The sequence below is a fragment of the Crocuta crocuta genome, unplaced genomic scaffold (assembly GCF_008692635.1).
Source record: "Crocuta crocuta isolate KB4526 unplaced genomic scaffold, BGI_CrCroc_1.0 scaffold246, whole genome shotgun sequence".
NCBI lineage: Eukaryota > Metazoa > Chordata > Mammalia > Carnivora > Hyaenidae > Crocuta > Crocuta crocuta.
In genome coordinates this window covers 6,036,228-6,053,614 of record NW_027531902.1, presented here as the reverse complement: position 1 = coordinate 6,053,614, position 17,387 = coordinate 6,036,228, and the positions used below count along the sequence as shown (strand labels likewise).

Sequence of the window (17,387 nt, the reverse complement as noted above, 5' to 3'; positions counted from 1 at the left end):
GGGGAGAGAGGGGGAGAGAGGGGGAGAGAGAGAGAGAGAGAGAGAGAGATCCCAAGCAGGCTCTGCACTGTCAGTGCGGAGCCCCATGCAAGGCTCAAACCAACAAACCGTGGAATCAAGACCTGCACTGAAGTCGGACGCTCAACCAACTGAGCCACCCAGGCATCCCCCCTCTTTTTAGGGAGAGCCTGCAATTCTTGATCTCAGAGTCATGAGTTTAAGCCCCATATTGGGTGTGAAGCCTACCTAAATAACGTTTTGCAAACAAATAATAAAAATTAAATTAAATTTAAAAAATACAAACTACTTAAAGTTACAGAACAAATATGAGATGATAACATGAGCAGAGGATGCAGAGTCAGACTGAGTTCATATTCGTTGTCTAGCACTTATTAGTTGCGAGATCTTGGTAAAATTACTAAACCTGTCCTTGTTAAATGTTCTCAAGTGCAAAATAAATAACAACAGAATAGCTTTTATGGAGGCTGAAGACTTAAATGAATAAAAAAATATGTAAGGTGTCTCAAAAGTAACCATAATACAGTAAATGCTAGTAAGTATTAGACACTGTTAACATTCTATAGGAGCAAGGCAGTATTATTTAGCCAAGAAAATTATCCTGTAGATAAGTATACAATAAAAGAGAACTATGTTTTTGATCAATGCTAGTAAGCGAAAAAGCAGGTTACACAACACAGTATATAATTCTACTTTCTGCAAAGAAAAATTTCTAGAAAGAGATCTACCAAAATATTAAGAGAGACCATTTCTCTGGGTAATATGATCATTAGTGACTATTATTTTCTTCTTTAAATTTCTCCTGTTGCTTTCCAGTTTTCCAAAAGAACATATATTACTCATCACAATAAAAATGGTATAATCAGAAAGCCTATAAGATTAAAAACAACCATAATGTAGCACTTTTAAGAAAACTCTTCTAAACCATTTGATAAATCTCTACTCTAGAATCATGTTGTGCCTGAGGTTTGTTTGTCTGCCTTTAGGTTATTAGAACATAGATCTGCTGGGTACAAACCCAACAGTAATATTAAAATGACAGGGGCGCCTGGGTGGCTCAGTCAGTTAGGCGTCTGACTTCAGCTCAGGTCATGATCTCACAGCTCCCCTCATCGGGCTCTGTGCTGACAGCTCAGACCCTGGAGCCTGTGTCAGATTCTGTGTCTCCCTCTCTTTCTGCCCCTCCCTCATTCATGCTCTGTCTCTCTCTCTCTCAAAAATGAATAAACGCTAAAAAAACTTTAAATAATAATTTTTGTTAAATACAATAATGTGAAATACAAGTTTTCACCTAAAACACAAATAATCTTTTCCCAGATCATGAATTTTTTAATAATAACCTTAAATAAGGCAAATTTACTTCTCTCAATTACTGCCTCCCCCATCCAACTACCCACACATTCCCTATCCCCATTTCCTGCCTTACTTTTTCTCTGTAGCACCTGGCAAATTCTAACTTCTAGATATTTTATTGTCTCTCCTCCTTCTTCTTGAATATAAGCAGCATAAGGGCAGAGATTTTTGTATATTCTGTTAACTGCTTATATGCTCAGTTTGGATCAGTTCCCGGCCTGTAGGCACTCAATAGTTGTTAAAAGAATTAATTTGGTACCATGAATTATCAGTAATTTGTTGGGTTTAATTCTTAGAATGAAAGATGGTTGTTAAAAACAAAGAAAAAATTAAAGCAGATGACAGAAAACAGAGGGAAAAGGCATTTTCCCCCCACTAAAGCGCCCTTAAAGACAAAGATGAGGTAGTCAACCTAATGAGGAAAGCAATAACAAAGATGTACTTAAGAGGGAGCTGCAGCATGTACTTTTTCAAGATGAGACTACCGCCTTGCTACAAAGACTATAAACCCAGGTATGAGAGAGTAATGTTCAGAAAAAGGTTGGTGGTTATCTGTGTCTAGTCTAAATGGCTCTTAGCATCTCATATAAGTGACTCTGTTCTGTGGATCCTGAAGGAGCCAAAAACTCCAAGTCGGAATCACAGAAAGGACCAGGCATTAGAAGGAAGGAAGTGGACAGGGAAAGCCTTCCAATACAGGCTGTCTCTGCAGCAAGGCAACATCAATTTATAAGCATTTCACTGGAACTTTAGCAAAGGGGAAGCCTAAAATGCTCGCAGTGAAAGAAGGTAAATGGAAATTAAGCCATGACTTACTTCTCTTTTATGATTCAGGTTTTCAGAACTTATCACAAACTTAGAAAATGCATGTCACTCAAGCATCCCAGTCCACATCACTCTCTGCAAATTTCATGAATCTTGAATTTCTCACTTATACTCACCAAAATGTATTTCACGTCCACTAAAAAGTAAAATCGCCAAATGCTCCACATGTTGTGAAATTCATTAAATTCAGGCCAATGTGGTTAAGCAAAGAGAAAATGATAAAGCAGCAGTTATCAGTGTCCTCCTGTCAGACAAAACCCTGCTGGGGTTTATCTACATGGACTCTACAGTTTGCCACTACCCACCATTCTTTTTTATTATTATTATTTAATGTTTTATTTATTTTTGAGAGAGAGACACACACAGACAGAGCATGAGTGTGGGAGGGGCAGACAGAGAGACACAGAATCTGAAGTAGGCTCCAGGCTCCGAGCTGTCAGCATAGAGCCTGACGTGGGGCTCAAACCCACAAATCGTTGAGATCATAACCTGAGCCAAAGTTGGATGCTTAACCTACAGAGCCACCCAGGCACCCCAACTACCCACCATTCTTGCCATTCTTTCTCATTGTCAACCACATACCAGTCAAGTGCTCCTCAAACTGAAAAGTATCAGCTGTTTAAGCACCTGGATTTGAAGACTTGGAAGTGATAATCCAAAGCAGTAGTTTCTTTTACAGATATAGATACTTGCCTCCTTCAGGCTATGTTCCCCCCTGCCATGTTGGTGGGACATGCTCTTCTGTTTTCCCGACTTTTTACATGGATTGTTTTGAGAAGATTAAAAATTAAGGGGTTAAAAAGGGGATTTCTTTTCCAGTCATTAGGTAGAAAGACCAAAACCAAAACAAAAGATGAAACTAGTTTGAGATTTCTCCGTGAAGCTAGTTGGACAATGGTAACATTTACTGAGCACCCATACTAAGCAAGAGTTACTGTGCTCAACACTTTATATTACACACAGCACCACTATGAGACAGGTACGTTTTGTAGATGAGAAACAGGAGCTTAGAGAATTAAAATCAGTCGCTCAAGGCCATACGGGGATTTCATGTTGGAGTTAGGAACAGGAAGTTTCACTTGAAAGCCTATATATTATCTACTATGGTTATAATGAAAATAAATGACATTTTTATTAACCACATATACTTTTTCTAAAATGAATATGCATTAGTGAAGAAAATAATCTAGAAAACATAAAAGAGTTGCTTAAGTCAAACAAGTTAAATATTTACCGTCTGGTAATAAATCCCCCAAATGTCTCCCATAACCACTGTTGAATAGCTTTACAAGTAACTAAATCATTCAGTGTCCTGATATAGCTGTGAAATGATTTTTCAAGTGACTCTCTTAAAATACTCTTTGCAAATGAAATATGCTGCCCTCGTAGAGTTGTATAAATACCTTATTTCGTGATGTATTCACTGCCCTATTTCTGCTCAGTTTCCTCCTTTCCTCCCCCACTTCCTCTCTGCCTTAAGATCCTTTAAGACCAGTTCAGTTCCTCATTTTCAAAAGAATACCTACAAACGTGCACCATCTACCCAACAGGACTCTAGCTAGCATCAGCGGCTATGCTTTGTAGTTACAGGAGGGTACAAAGCAAAAAATGAACTCAAGAAAAAAACAACAGCATTTCTAATGTGCCTTCATCTTTAGACCTATTCATTTATAGAATTAATTCTAAACATTCTTATTTTCCTACTTCACACTTGGAATCCTGCCTTTAACAATTAAGATGCCAAAAAAAAAGTCTGCCTTTTCTTAGTCTTTCTTCAAAAACAATTATTCCACAAATGTTTCCATAAATAAGGTATTGAAAAAATTAGAATATTTAAAAAAGCAAATATACTATTATAAACATACATTTTTAGTAATATAAATTTTAGTGATATAACTTAGTTATATAATTAGTTTATCCTGAATCATTTCTGGATAAATTTCTGTTCATAAATTGCTTTACAAGTAAATAAAGTACATACAAATGCTAGTTACTTACCAGTGGACTAACATGTTACTAACCACTATGAGACAGGTACGTTTTGTAGATGAGAAACAGGAGCTTAGAGAATTAAAATCAGTCGCTCAAGGCCATACGGGGATTTCATGTTGGAGTTAGGAACAGGAAGTTTCACTTGAAAGCCTATATATTATCTACTATGGTTATAATGAAAATAAATGACATTTTTTCATGTACTAACATGTTAGTAACATGTACTAACAGTTAACCTTCAGGTTAGCATTTCACCTATTTATTTGACAGGAGAAAAAGAACTACTCACAGGATATTTGTTGATTATGCTTTAACTGATTATGCAAAACAGCACAGGGCCTAGCAGTAATAAGTGTCCAATTAATGATAACCACAGTAAATACACGTTAATACTGAGGAAAGTTGTTGAAGATGTCCAATAAATGTTCTTTATGTCTTTCTAGAAAGATGGAAATTTGTGAAACTTGATATTAAAGATACATTAAAAATTAAAGTCTTAAGGTTATGGAAAAAAATCTCCACTTTTTAAAAAAAGAGCTGTGTTATGTAGGATGAAATGACAAAAAATAAAGGTACGAAAGAAAAAGAGATGGATAAAGAAAATCCTGAAAGCTCTTGTGTGGGTGATGGGTGCATAGAGGTTCCTTATATTATTCTATTTTTGCAAAAATATAAATTTTTATAACTATAATTACAATCCCAGAACATGCCTAACACATTTCCTCATATTCAGAAGAGACTGGGATTTTTAGCTCTGAAAACTGTTGAACTAACAATAGTACCTCCCTGCTCAATAATTCAGTGCAGGTCAAGTTTTGTCACACAATTCTACCTTTCACTATAAAGGTGAGTGGAGGGAAGAAATGTATTAAAGCATTAAAAAATACAACCTCTTCTGCTGCTCATTAATATTACAATAGCAATAATCCACATTTTCCCATGCCTTCCAAAAATACAAAACTGTTGTTCTTAAATTAAGCTTTCAAAAACAACTTCCACCTTCTACACTTTTGAAATTACAAGATATGTATGTCAATCATATCTCAATAAAGCTGGAGAGGAGATAGCTATTACTACAGAATCATAAGCATAGCCAAAAAACCCGAAAGGTATGCAGACCAGAGTTGCTATTATCTTTAAGATTTGAGGGACATTATTATTAATTTATGTAAAGGTTTTAGGGGAATGTTTCTAGATCACGTTTAGATTTTATCACTGATTAACAAAACAGCAAACAAGCAGAGGGAAAGAGGCAATTTTCTTAAGAGGCTTAAGAAGCTTAACCTACAGAGTCTATGCCACCTAAATTAAGCTGACTAAAACAACACAAAATTTCAAGTCACATTTCGCAAATCTCTGGGTAAGCAAGTAAACACTAGTAAAAAAAACAAACTACAGCACTAATCAAGCAATCATTTTTGTGTTAACCTTAATTCCAAAAATAAACTGGTTGGCTCTATCAAACATACTCCTAATTCATAATTAATTTAAGTCTCAAATGAAGCAAACTTGCCATCGNCTTAATTCCAAAAATAAACTGGTTGGCTCTATCAAACATACTCCTAATTCATAATTAAGTCTCAAATGAAGCAAACTTGCCATCAGCAATCATTCAACGACAAAGCGCATGATTAATCACCCAAATACAGCATCTTTTTACAGAATGCAAAGTAATCTGCAGTTTCCGCCTCGGTTTACCCATTTCACTAAGCACAGGCAGGCAGCTTTTTAAATTAAAAAATAACAACAATAAGCAATAAACTTTACTCTGGCCTGAGAGATTACATCTCTCCTCGCTTCTTGTATACCCTGGAAATCAATAACGCTGAAGTGAAATTGTAACATTCCCCAACTTTGGTTTAACGCGAGCGGTGGACGCCGAGCATCCGCCCACTGGCCTCTCGTGACTCGGGCTACTTTGACGCACCGGGATGCGGCTCACCTGACATTCCGCACCAGCCATTACCGGGGNGAACCCCCCGGGCCTGGTGCCAGCGCCCCGCTCTCCCCTCGGGGAGGCCCCGAAGCCCCCCAGACACGGCAGCCCTTCCTGGAGCAGCGACGGCCCACCTGGCTCCTCCTCCCCGAGGTGACATGTTGAGGTTGGGTGGTGCGTTTCCTGCCACTGCAGAACCCCCAGGGTTTCAGGGAAGGCCTAGCCGAGTCTGACACATGCCTGTTGCACCCCACATGGGGTACAGTCCGGCGTCTTCTCTCTCTCTCTCAACCTCTCTCTCTCTCTGTCTCGGGTTAATACGCTGATCTGAGAGCTGAGAATCTCCTGGAATGGGAATCCGGGCCAGGAGGAGGCTGATCCCGCCCTTGCTTATTACAGCCCGCAGAAGCACTGACCGTACCCAACGGTCATCCATTCAGCATTCCTCACTCCTCTATAACACATGACAAAGGCCAACAAGGTAGGGACTTCCCCATCTGCCTCCACTTGGGAGAGCAACTACCCCATATGCTCTCATGAGCAGTAGGAAGACGTTCATCTCTGCCCAAACTCCACTACCCTCCTGAACATTCTTCCTCACACTATAGCTGCCTGACAACTGAAGATCAGAGTATCACTTTTTTCTCAACCCTTCTGGTCCCTGGTCTCCCCACAAAACACTAGACTTCAACTCAAGTTGCTACCACATACCCTTGCCCTTGACACAGCATTCTTTCAAGAAAAAGGCTATCTGTTAGCTGGGGTTAGAGGAGGAGTCACGGTTCCTATAGGTATAACGAAATGGGATTACAAGACCCAATATTTCTTTTGGCTTTTTGAGGCAGAGTGGGGTCTGGTCCCATGTACAAAACTCATATCCCCCCGCCCCCCATCCCCAGGACTTCGGCAAGTAAAGGAGAAATTTGTGCAGATCAGATGATCCCATCATTACTTACCTGTTAGGGGAGGTGAAGGTGGAAGGCTGGCTTGAGAGGGATGGCTCCAAAGCTTAGGCCCATCTGGCCAACCAACCCACGTGAGGGACTTAACAAACATCAATGATGGTAAACAGGCTTTTCCCGCTCTCACACTCAGTGTTTTTCCCAACTCTTCGATTAGGACCTGACCAAGACCTGACCGACAGGTCCTGTGCTTTGGTGACACAGTGAGGCCTGACTCCTTGTGTTGGTCCAGGAAGTCCCTTATCTACTGGAGACCAGTCAATGTGTAAACAAACTACCCAAGCTAGCGACAACACTCTGGAGCATATGATCTCATTCTCGTGGCAGCCATCACCAATTAATTGTGGTACTCCCTTTCGGAGCCAATATTCTAGAGTCTAAGCCTGTGAATCCTCCTCAACATAATGATCCAGAGACGTGGCCTAGTGTGAAACCTGTTTTTTTTGTTTTTTTTTTTTATTCCTGATAGGCAGGTAGCCAGTCTCTATATCCCTCCCACCATTTGGTCAGTGTCATTTATGTTTCTGGGTTTTGGACCTGGTGAGATTCACCCTGAGTCCTTTTTCTTTTCTTTTTTCTTTTTCTTTTTTTTTTTTTATATTTTTATTTATTTCTGAGAGAGAGAGATAGAGAAACAGCGTGAACAGGGGAGGGTCAGAGAGAGGGAGACACAGACTCTGAAGCAGGCTCCAGGCTCTGAGCTAGCTGTCAGCACAGAGCCTGACGCAGGGCTCGAACCCACAAACCATGAGATCATGACCTGAGCCGAAGTCAGACGCTCAACCGACTGAGCCACCCAGGCGCCCCACCCTGAGTCCTTTTTCTTTCTGAAGGAGGTGCTGAACCCATGTCTGGACAAAAATGAAGTTTGTAAAAAAAGAATATTTATAAACAAATAAAAACATATTTAAACATCTCTCTAAAACAAGCCAAAAATTTAGCAACCTACCTGTCACAGAAATTGGTGTTTTGTATACAACTGAGAGCTTATAGTATCCCAACTGCTAAAACATTGTATCTCAGGGTTCCATAAGTAATTTTGAAGCCAGTTTGTTCATCCTCTCATACTCATTCAGTGTTTATGATTTACATAGGTGATATAGCCACCAACCTACTTCTTTGATGTCCTCTCCTGCTCACAGAGCATACCTTGGAACTGTATCTGTAATTTTTCCCCTTGGTATTTCCCAAATCCCGCCACTCTTGTTTACCCCCAGCCTAATGAGTGATCAGATACTTGGAGGAACTAAGTCCTACCTTAGACATATAGGCATACCTTTCAGGTCTAAAGAAGGTTAGGAATTACTGTAGGATGAGAAGGCTGAGAGGTCAGGAAGGGACTAAGTATATTTTTCTTCCCCAGCTTCTTCCACAATTTAGGATAGATTCTTAGGTCTATTCCTGATAATCTAGTTTTTACCATGGAAGCATTTAATCTCAGTCTGTTTTCCTTACCTGCACCGATTCTTCCCACCCCAACCATATATATGCTATGCTCTATCAATCTCTCTGTTGGTTTTAATTAATTAGATTCCATCCTTAACCCCATTCCTACTCAGTCTACCCTCAAAACAAACCCACAATGGTGAGAAGAGGCTAGAATAGAGAACATAAGCAATTCTGGACTCTAAGCATCCCATGAGATGAATAAATTATCTATCCTATAGAAGGCTCTGAAAATCTGGAGCTCATATGTAATGCCTCCACTAGTAATAAATCTCCAAGACAATGCAATCAATAAATAATTTAGAACTTCCTTTATTGTTTCTTGTAGTGCAGGTCGGTTGGCTATAAGTCTTAGTTTTATCTGAAAATATTATTTTACTTTCATACTAGAATTATGTAACCCCTGAATATAGAATTCCAGATTGACAGGGTTTTTTCTCTTTCAACATTTTAAAGATGTTTTTCCATTCTCTTCTGGGGTTCTTGGTTTCCACTGAAAGGTGTTGATCAGATTATTTTCTTCTCTATGTAATATGCCATTTTCTCTTGCAGCTTTCAGTATTTGCTCTTTATTTTTGCCCTTCAATAACTTGACTCTGATGTGCACCAGTGTTTCCCTTTTTTTTTTAATTTGTGTAGCATTCATTTACAATCCTGTATCTGCAAATTTCTGTCTTTCATCAAATTAGGAAAAATCTTAGAAATTACTTATTTAAAAAAAAATTTAATGATTATTAATTTTTGAGAGAGAGAGACAGAGCATGAGCAGGGGAGGGGCAGAGAGAGAAGGAGACACAGAATGTGAAGCTGGCTCTTCACAGAATCTGCACTGTCATCACAGAGACCCACCTGGGGCTCGAACCCACAAACCTTGAGATCATGACCTGAGCCCAAGTTGGGCAGTTAACCCACTGAGCCACCCAGGCATCCCAGACTATTTCTTCAAATACTTTTTTCTGCCCCATTCTCTCTCTCATCTCCTTTTGTCATTACACATATATTTGATTGTTTGATATCATCTGGGTTCATATAGATGTAACAGTATTGAACACCAGAAAAAACTGGCTCTACCCTCCTGATCCTCAGGGCATCTGAAGATAGGAGCAGTGCATAGTGGGAATCTAAAGCTGTGCCCCTTTTACCTTCTATTTTGGGTGGGAGTAATCTGCCTCTATTGTTAGCTACTGTGCTTTTTAGCCAGGGTGCCTCTTTTATTCTGTAGGAAAAAAAACCCTTAAAATATCTCTATACTACTCTGAACACACACACACACACACACACAGACATACCTGCACACATAGTATAAGAATGATTCTATTCCTTCTGAGAAATAGCTGGAAAGTGAGGTTTGTCTCTTTTTTAGTTTCTCTTTTCAAAACCCACACAAAAGAACAGATGTGCTGACAGTCATTCTTTGTGCATAAAGAACATAAAGTCAAAGTCAATCTGGGAAACCAAGCTGAGGCTGCCCCAGTATTTGTACCATAAGAGCAGTTGAAAAGCAGGTCAGGGAAAGGGAAAGTCAGGATCCAGGAAAAGGCCTAGGGTTTCATCTGGTATACATTTGCCAATTCATTAATTTGATATTTGTTTCCATTCAGCAAATAGTTATTAAGAAACTCTCATGTTTTAGCTGATGGAAACAAGGAGTTAGCAAGGAATTAGCACTGGTGGAAGCAGCTGACCCAATTCAGAGGTGTGGTTAATGGGCCAAATTAGTTCCTTTGTCCTGTTACCAGCTTGCTAACCTCCTGCATCCTATTTTGGAGCCCTGGCATAGATGAGAAATACAGAAGAAGCAGAAATACGAATGATTTAAGGGGAAAGAGGAGGGAAGGGAAATTCCCGAGCACGCAGGAAGGAGTGTTTTCATTATTGGGCCACTGTGTCATGCAAAACTTGAGATGCTGGCTTAAGGCCTGATGGTACTGGAAGAGGCAGTACCAGGCATATTAGAGGGGAAGTCAGCCCAGACTTGGCTCTGGGCCCGCACAACAGGGTGGAGCCAAAGGCCACACTGGGGCAAGGCCCTAGAGCTCTGGACAGGACATGCCCATTCATGACTGAAGCACTAGGGGCTTCCAGTCTGGCAGGTGTAGCTCAGCGAAAGGGAATCCAGCCTGTGTTCAGAAGTCAGACGTGCTTCCTGTCTGGCAGAGGTGCCCAGCTGTCTGTCCAGTTCACTGCTGCCGTCTCCAGCACAAACCTGGAGCGATTCCAGTTCCCTTCTTGTAATAACCTCACTAATATTTATGTGGCATTTTGCACTTGACGGAGTAATTTTGTTATTTCATTTAATCCTCACAACAATCCTGGGAAGCAGGGTAAGGATCTGTTTGTGACCCTCTAACCTTGGTTGGTATGAAAGAAAAGAGGTAAAATCAGGCCTCACTCAGTCTTGTATGTGTATTTTCCCATGCCTAGTTGTGATTTTTCTTTTCCCCCTTTTTGAGTAGAGAAACACAGACTGTGCGATTCTGGGTTCAGATAGCAACATTATTTTAGTTTAAAAAATGTACAGTGGATCAGATAATTTTGTACTGTGTGACCCAGTCTAGCTGGACAAACATTTTTATTTCTAGAATTACCATTTTCTTCTTTCTAAGTATAATATCTTAGAAAGAAGTAAGACCCCCATCTCAAGTTTTGCCAGGTAGACCCCTGGCAAATGTGAAGCCCCATTTAGATGATACACTTACAACTTGCCCTGTCTTGACCCCTCAAGAACAGGATGAACATGTAAAAATTAGGGCAATGAAATCACTGCCCAAAATGGTGTCAGCAACCTCAGGATGGTTGCCATCCTCATCTACCCTAGGGCATAATGACCAGAATTCTCCACCCAGGAGAATTCTCTGTGCTGGGACTCAGATTGAGATTAGGATTGGGTGCTTGGTGCTATTTGCCATTTCTTATCTGCCTCCCCCCCGCCGCCTCCCCCCGCTCCCCGCTTTTGTGTTATATGTATCCATTAAATAGGCCTTGTTTTTTCTCAGGTACCTATAGTTTAAAAGCATTTAGGGAAGGAAGCAAACCATAAGAGACTATTAAATACTGAGAACAAACCGAGGGTTGATGGGGGGTGGGGGACAGCGGAAAGTGGGTGATGGGCATTGAGGAGGGTGCTTGTTGGAATGAGCCCTGGGTGTTGTATGGAAACCAATTTGACAATAAATTATATTAAAAAAATTAAAAACATTTAATTCGGTAGAACTGGGGCACCTGGGTGGCTCAGTCGGTTAAGCGTCCGACTTCGGCTCAGGTAATGATCTCACAGTTCGTGGGTTCAAACCCTCATCAGGCTCTGTGCTGACAGCTAGCTCAGAGCCTGGAGCCTACTTCGGATTTTGTGTCTCCCTCTCTCTCTGACCCTTCCCGCTCATGCTGCCTCTTTCTCTCTCTCTCTCTCTCTCTGTCTCTCTCTCAGAAATAAATAAAACATTAAAAAAATAATTTGGTAGAACCACATAGGAGGGCAAAGAAGCACAAAAATAGACTTGCTGGCAAATTAATTGAAACCTAGAAGCCATTCCTCAACAGGTGGATGTTTCTGCCTTTTTTACAAATGCACAACTTGAGTGTCAGAACAAAGTACAGCATTTGAATGAAGCCATTTGGCCATAAGTGCTGAAGAGTGTCTACTATCCAGTTTTCCTAACATTTAACCACCAGGACCATTGCTTGCCTAGTGTGCCAGGTACATGTAAATGTAAATATAAATATAAATATAGTATCTAATGAAAAGTAACAGTGCATGCCAGGTATTATAAACCTCACTTCACAGGCAAATAAACTATCATTTAGAGAAATTGGATCAGTTTTCCACAATCACATATTTAGAAATTGGAAGAGCTAGGATTTGAATCCTTATTTTTATGACTATCAAGACGATGGTCTTTCTACTCTACAATACTTCCTCTCACTATATTAGAGCATCAGCAATTTCTCCGTGTTTGTATTAAATATACGTGAGTAGGAACTTTTGAAATAATTTATCTTGGAAGAACAGTTCCCCAAAATATGAAGATGCAAATAGTAGGTGAGTTTCCATTTTGCTGTCAGACACATGGTTTGATGCTCCTGGAACTTGTGATTCCTGCCACTGTAGTCAGGAGTTCATGTCAGAGTGCATTCCTGTTCTCTGTGTTGGCTGTGGATTTGGAGGGTGTTTGGAGGGTTGGCCATTTTAGATGGTCTTATTCCTAATTTTCCTTTAAGGGTCTGTCATGTAAATAACATAACTCTTTAAGGAGAATCCCACCTGATCATTTGAAGAGGAGTAGCAGCAGTGTCCTTATGGATGTACACCCAGTCTGGCCAGTGTGAGCCATAATAACTAATTAAACAGACATCTTGTCGTTCACCACCCACGTTGACCCAATAAGGTCAGATTACTCAAAATACTTAGAAGAGTTTTATTACATTCCAAATAGACAGCTGAAGGAAAATAAAATCTTAATGTCTGTGTCTGATTCTCAATTCTGTGAAATGATCTGACTACAGAACATTTCCTTATTGAGGTATAATTTGCAGATGGTAAAGTATACACATTGTAAATGTGCCAACGCCTAGATTTTACGTAAGTGAAATACAGTATGTACCTTCCCTGTGCCTGGCTTCTGCCTGATGCCGTAGACAGTTCTTTTGAAGCAACAGAATTTTTACCCCACTTTGAAATACTTCCTACAATTCACTCATTTGTAGAAGAAATTTTTAAAGATTTCAGACGAGGGGCCCTTGGGTGGCTCAGTCAGTTGAGCGTCCCTTAATTTTGGCTCAAGTCATGATCCCAGGGTTGTGGGATCCAGCTACCACATCAGGCTTTGTGTTGAGGGTGAAGCCTGCTTAAAATTCTCTACCTTCATCTTCCTCTGCCCCTCTCCCCCACTTTTGTGCGCTTTCTCCCTTTCTCTTGTCTCTTTATCTCTCTGTTTTTCTGTCTCTCTGTCTCTTAAATAAATGAAAGATTTCAGACTAAGTCATTTTTAAGAGATTGCCTATTATTTTCATCAAGAAGTAATTGGTGAAAATCTTTGTGTAAATGTTTTGCATCCATTTGTCTCTCCATCTCTCATTTTGTTCTAAAAAATAATTGCAAGTTCTTTCTGTTCCAATACAAATAATTTTCAATTCTCTGTTCTGGAAAATGCCAGTGTTGTTTTGGTATTTAAGAAAGTTGTTGACCAACCTCCCCGTATCCAGCAATGTTTTTATTTTCTAAAATTCATTTTTTTCTTCAAAAAAATAAAGGTTTTATTCCTTTTTATTTTTATTTTCCAAACATCATTATTTCAGTAATTCTAAACAAGTTTTGAAATACAGGTAGATTCTAAATGATGCAACTGCATCGTAACAACAAACCAAACCTCTTTCATTTTCATTCTAGGATTTGTGCATTTAGATATATACTTATTATTTGACTGTATTCATTGTATAATACAATTTTCAACTTTTCTTCACTTAGAGGAAAGTCATAAATACTTTTCCATGATAGCATATCTTCTATATTTTCCACATTTATCTTTAAAAACTGCATCCTATTNCTTCACTTAGAGGAAAGTCATAAATACTTTTCCATGATAGCATATCTTCTATATTTTCACATTTATCTTTAAAAACTGCATCCTATTGGGGCGCCTGGGTGGCTCAGTCGGTTGAGCGTCCAGCTTCGGCTCNCAAAAAACTGCGTACTATCTCTTGCGTGAAGCATCGCAATTTACTTAATGATTCTCCGAGTATTGCCTGATTTTAATTTTTCATTATTATAAATTACATTTTCTTTCCAAACACCTAAACATATATACAAAAAACATTTCACAGTAAATGTTTTCATAGGTGTTCTTTTGGTGTTCATCATTAAAATTCTCAGAACTGTAATTGCTGCATTAGAATAATTATTGATAGTTTCTATAAAACTATTATTAATTACTGTCATAGCCGTGTAGGAGTATACCAGTTCCACTACACCCTCCTCAAAATGATATTTCATCTGCATTTAAAAATTGTAATTACTAGGCAAAATCATTTTTCAATTTAACTTGTTTTTCTTAGATCATTATGATCTAACTTGATGGTCAATGTTTTTATACTTTATGAATTAGTGAAATTACCTTTTATTAAGAAAATTAAATTTTCTTCTGAGAATTATTCATTCTCTGTTCATTTACATATTATGGTATTTCAGTCTTACCAATTCATATACAGTAAGTTCTTTTAAAACATTGAGATATAATGGGCATATAAACGTGTATTAGTTTCGTTTGTACAATATAATGATTTGATATTTGTATGTATTGCCAAATGATCAGCATATTAAGTCTAGTTAACAACTGTCACCATACATAGTTACAGTTTTTTTTCTTGTGATGAGAACAAAGATTTACTGTGTTAGCAACTTTTAAAGATGCAATACAGTATTATTAACTATAGTCATTACATTCCTGTGACTTACTTATTCCTGTGACTTACATACCTATGACAAACAAAAATTTGTATCTTTTGACCCCCTTCACCCTTTTTACCCACTCCCACACCCCATACTTCCAGCAGCTATAAATCTGTTCTCTGTTATCTATGAACTTTTTTTTTGTTTTGTGGGTTTTGTTTTTTTTCCTTAGATTTCATAGATAAGTGAGATCATAATGGTATTTATCTTCCTCTGACTTATTTCACTTAGTATAATGACCTAAAGGTCCATCCATGCTGTCACAAATGGCAAGATATAATTCTTTTTATAGATGAATAATATTCCGTTGTATATGTACATATTTATACCACTTTTTTTATCCAGTCATCCATTGATGGACACTTTGATTGTTTCTGTGTCTTGGCTATTAAAATGTTTATTTATTTATTTTGAGAGAGTGAGGGAGCATGCACACGTGCCCTCCAGTGAGCAGGGGAGAGGCAGAGAGAGGGAGAGAGAATCCCGAGCAGGTTTCACGCTGACAGTGCAGAACCCAATGTGGGGCTCGATCTCATGAACCATGAGATCATGACCCGAGCTGAAATGAAGAGTTGGACTCTTACCTGACTGAGGCACCCAGGCGCCCCTATATCTTGGCTATTATAAACTATGCTGCAATGAATATGGGGGTGATATCTTTTTGAGTTAACGTTTCCATTTTCTATGGGTAAATACCCAGAAGTAAAAGTGCTGGATCATTTGGCAATTCTATTTTTAATATTTTGAGGAACCTCCATTCTGTTTTCCATAGCAGCTGCACCAATTTATATTCCACCAACAACACACAAGGATTCCCTTTTCTCTACATCCTTGCCAATACTGGTCATTTCTTCTTAATAATTCCTATTCTAATAGATGTGAGGTGATATCTCATTGGTTTGCATTTCCCTGATGATTAGTGGTGTTGAACATCTTTTCATGCACCTGTTGGCCATCAGTGTGTCTTCTTTGGAGAAATGACCATTCATCTCCTCTGTTCATTTTTTAATTGGATTTCTTTTGCCACTGAGTTCTATGAATAATTCATACATTTTGGATATTAGCTCCTAGTTAGATCCATATTTTGCCATTTTTTCCTCCCATTTATTAGGTTGACTTTTCTTTCTTTCTTTCTTTTTTTTTTTGATGGTTTCCTTTGCTATGTAGAAGCTTTTTAGTTTGATATAGCCCTACCTGTTTATTTTTGTTTTTGTTGCCTTTGCTTTTGGTGTCAAATCCAAAAAAAAAAAATCATTACCAAGAGCAATGTCAAGGAGCTTACTGCCAATGTTTTATTCTTGGAGTTTAGGCCTTACATTCAGTCTTTAATACCTTTTATTTTAATTTTTGTATATGGTGTAAAAAAGTGATCCAGTTTTATTCTTTTTCATTTGGCTGTCCAATTTTCCCAGCACCTTTGACTGAAGAGATTGTCCTTTCTCCACTGTATATTCTTGGCTCCTTTGTCATTAAATTAATTGACCATATGTGTGTGGGTTTATCTCAGTGCTCTCTGTTATGTTTCATTGATCTATGTGTCTGTTTTTATGCTAGTACCATATTGTTTTGATTACTATAGCTTTGTAGTATAGTTTGAAATCAGGCATTGTGATATCTCCAGCTTTGTTCTTTCTCAAGTTTGCTTTGGCTATTTGTTTTTTTTATATTTTGTGGTTCCATATACATTTTAGGTTTGTTTGTTTTATTTCTATGAAAAAAATGCCATTGGAATTTTGATAAGGATTGCATTGAATCTGTAGATTGGCTTGGGAGGTATGGATATTTAACTATTACTTAAGTCTTTCAATCCATGAGGATAGAATATCTTTTCATTTATTTGTGTCTCTTTCAATTTCTTTTATCAGTGCAGGTCTTTCACCTTCTTGGTTAAGTTTATTCCTAGGTATTTAATTAATTTTTGATGCAATTGTAAATAGGATCATTTTCTTAATTTCTATTTCTGATAGTTCATCATTAGTATATAGAAACACAGCAGATTTCTGTATATTGATTTTGTATCCTGCAAGGTTACCTACTCCTTTATTCTAAAAGTTTTTGGTGGAGTCTTTAGGGTTTTCTATATATAATATGTCATCTGCAAGTAGTGACAGTTTTACTTCTTCCTTTTCAGTTTGGATGTCTTTTATTTATTTTTCTTACCTAATTGCTCTGGCCAGGACTTCCAATATTATGTTGAATAAAAATATTCAAGAACACTCTCGTCTTGTCTTGTTTCTGAGACAATGCTGCTGTGGGCTTGTCACATAGAGCCTTTATTATATTGAGGTACAATTCCTCTATACCCACTTTGTTGAGAGTTTTTATCATAAATGGGTGTTGAATTTTATATAATGCCTTTTCTGCACTATTGAGAGGATCATATGATTCTTATCTTTCATTTTGTTATTGT

The 17,387-nt window shown here is 38.3% G+C and overlaps 1 protein-coding gene across 3 annotated transcripts in view; it reads right to left on the bottom strand.

Moving 5' to 3' along the window:
- Positions 1–7,263, bottom strand: part of ITSN2 (intersectin 2) — a 142,493-nt gene extending 135,230 nt beyond the window's left edge. Inside the window, exon 1 of one of the 3 annotated variants that reach the window (XM_077774070.1) lies at positions 7,081–7,263. The gene's annotated coding sequence lies outside the window, so the exon portion shown is untranslated. Of the gene's footprint in view, positions 1–5,955; positions 6,007–6,130; positions 6,150–7,080 lie in introns of those variants that run through there. The other 2 variants (XM_077774072.1, XM_077774071.1) reach the window with 2 other exon arrangements.
- Positions 7,264–17,387: the final 10,124 nt, after the last annotated feature.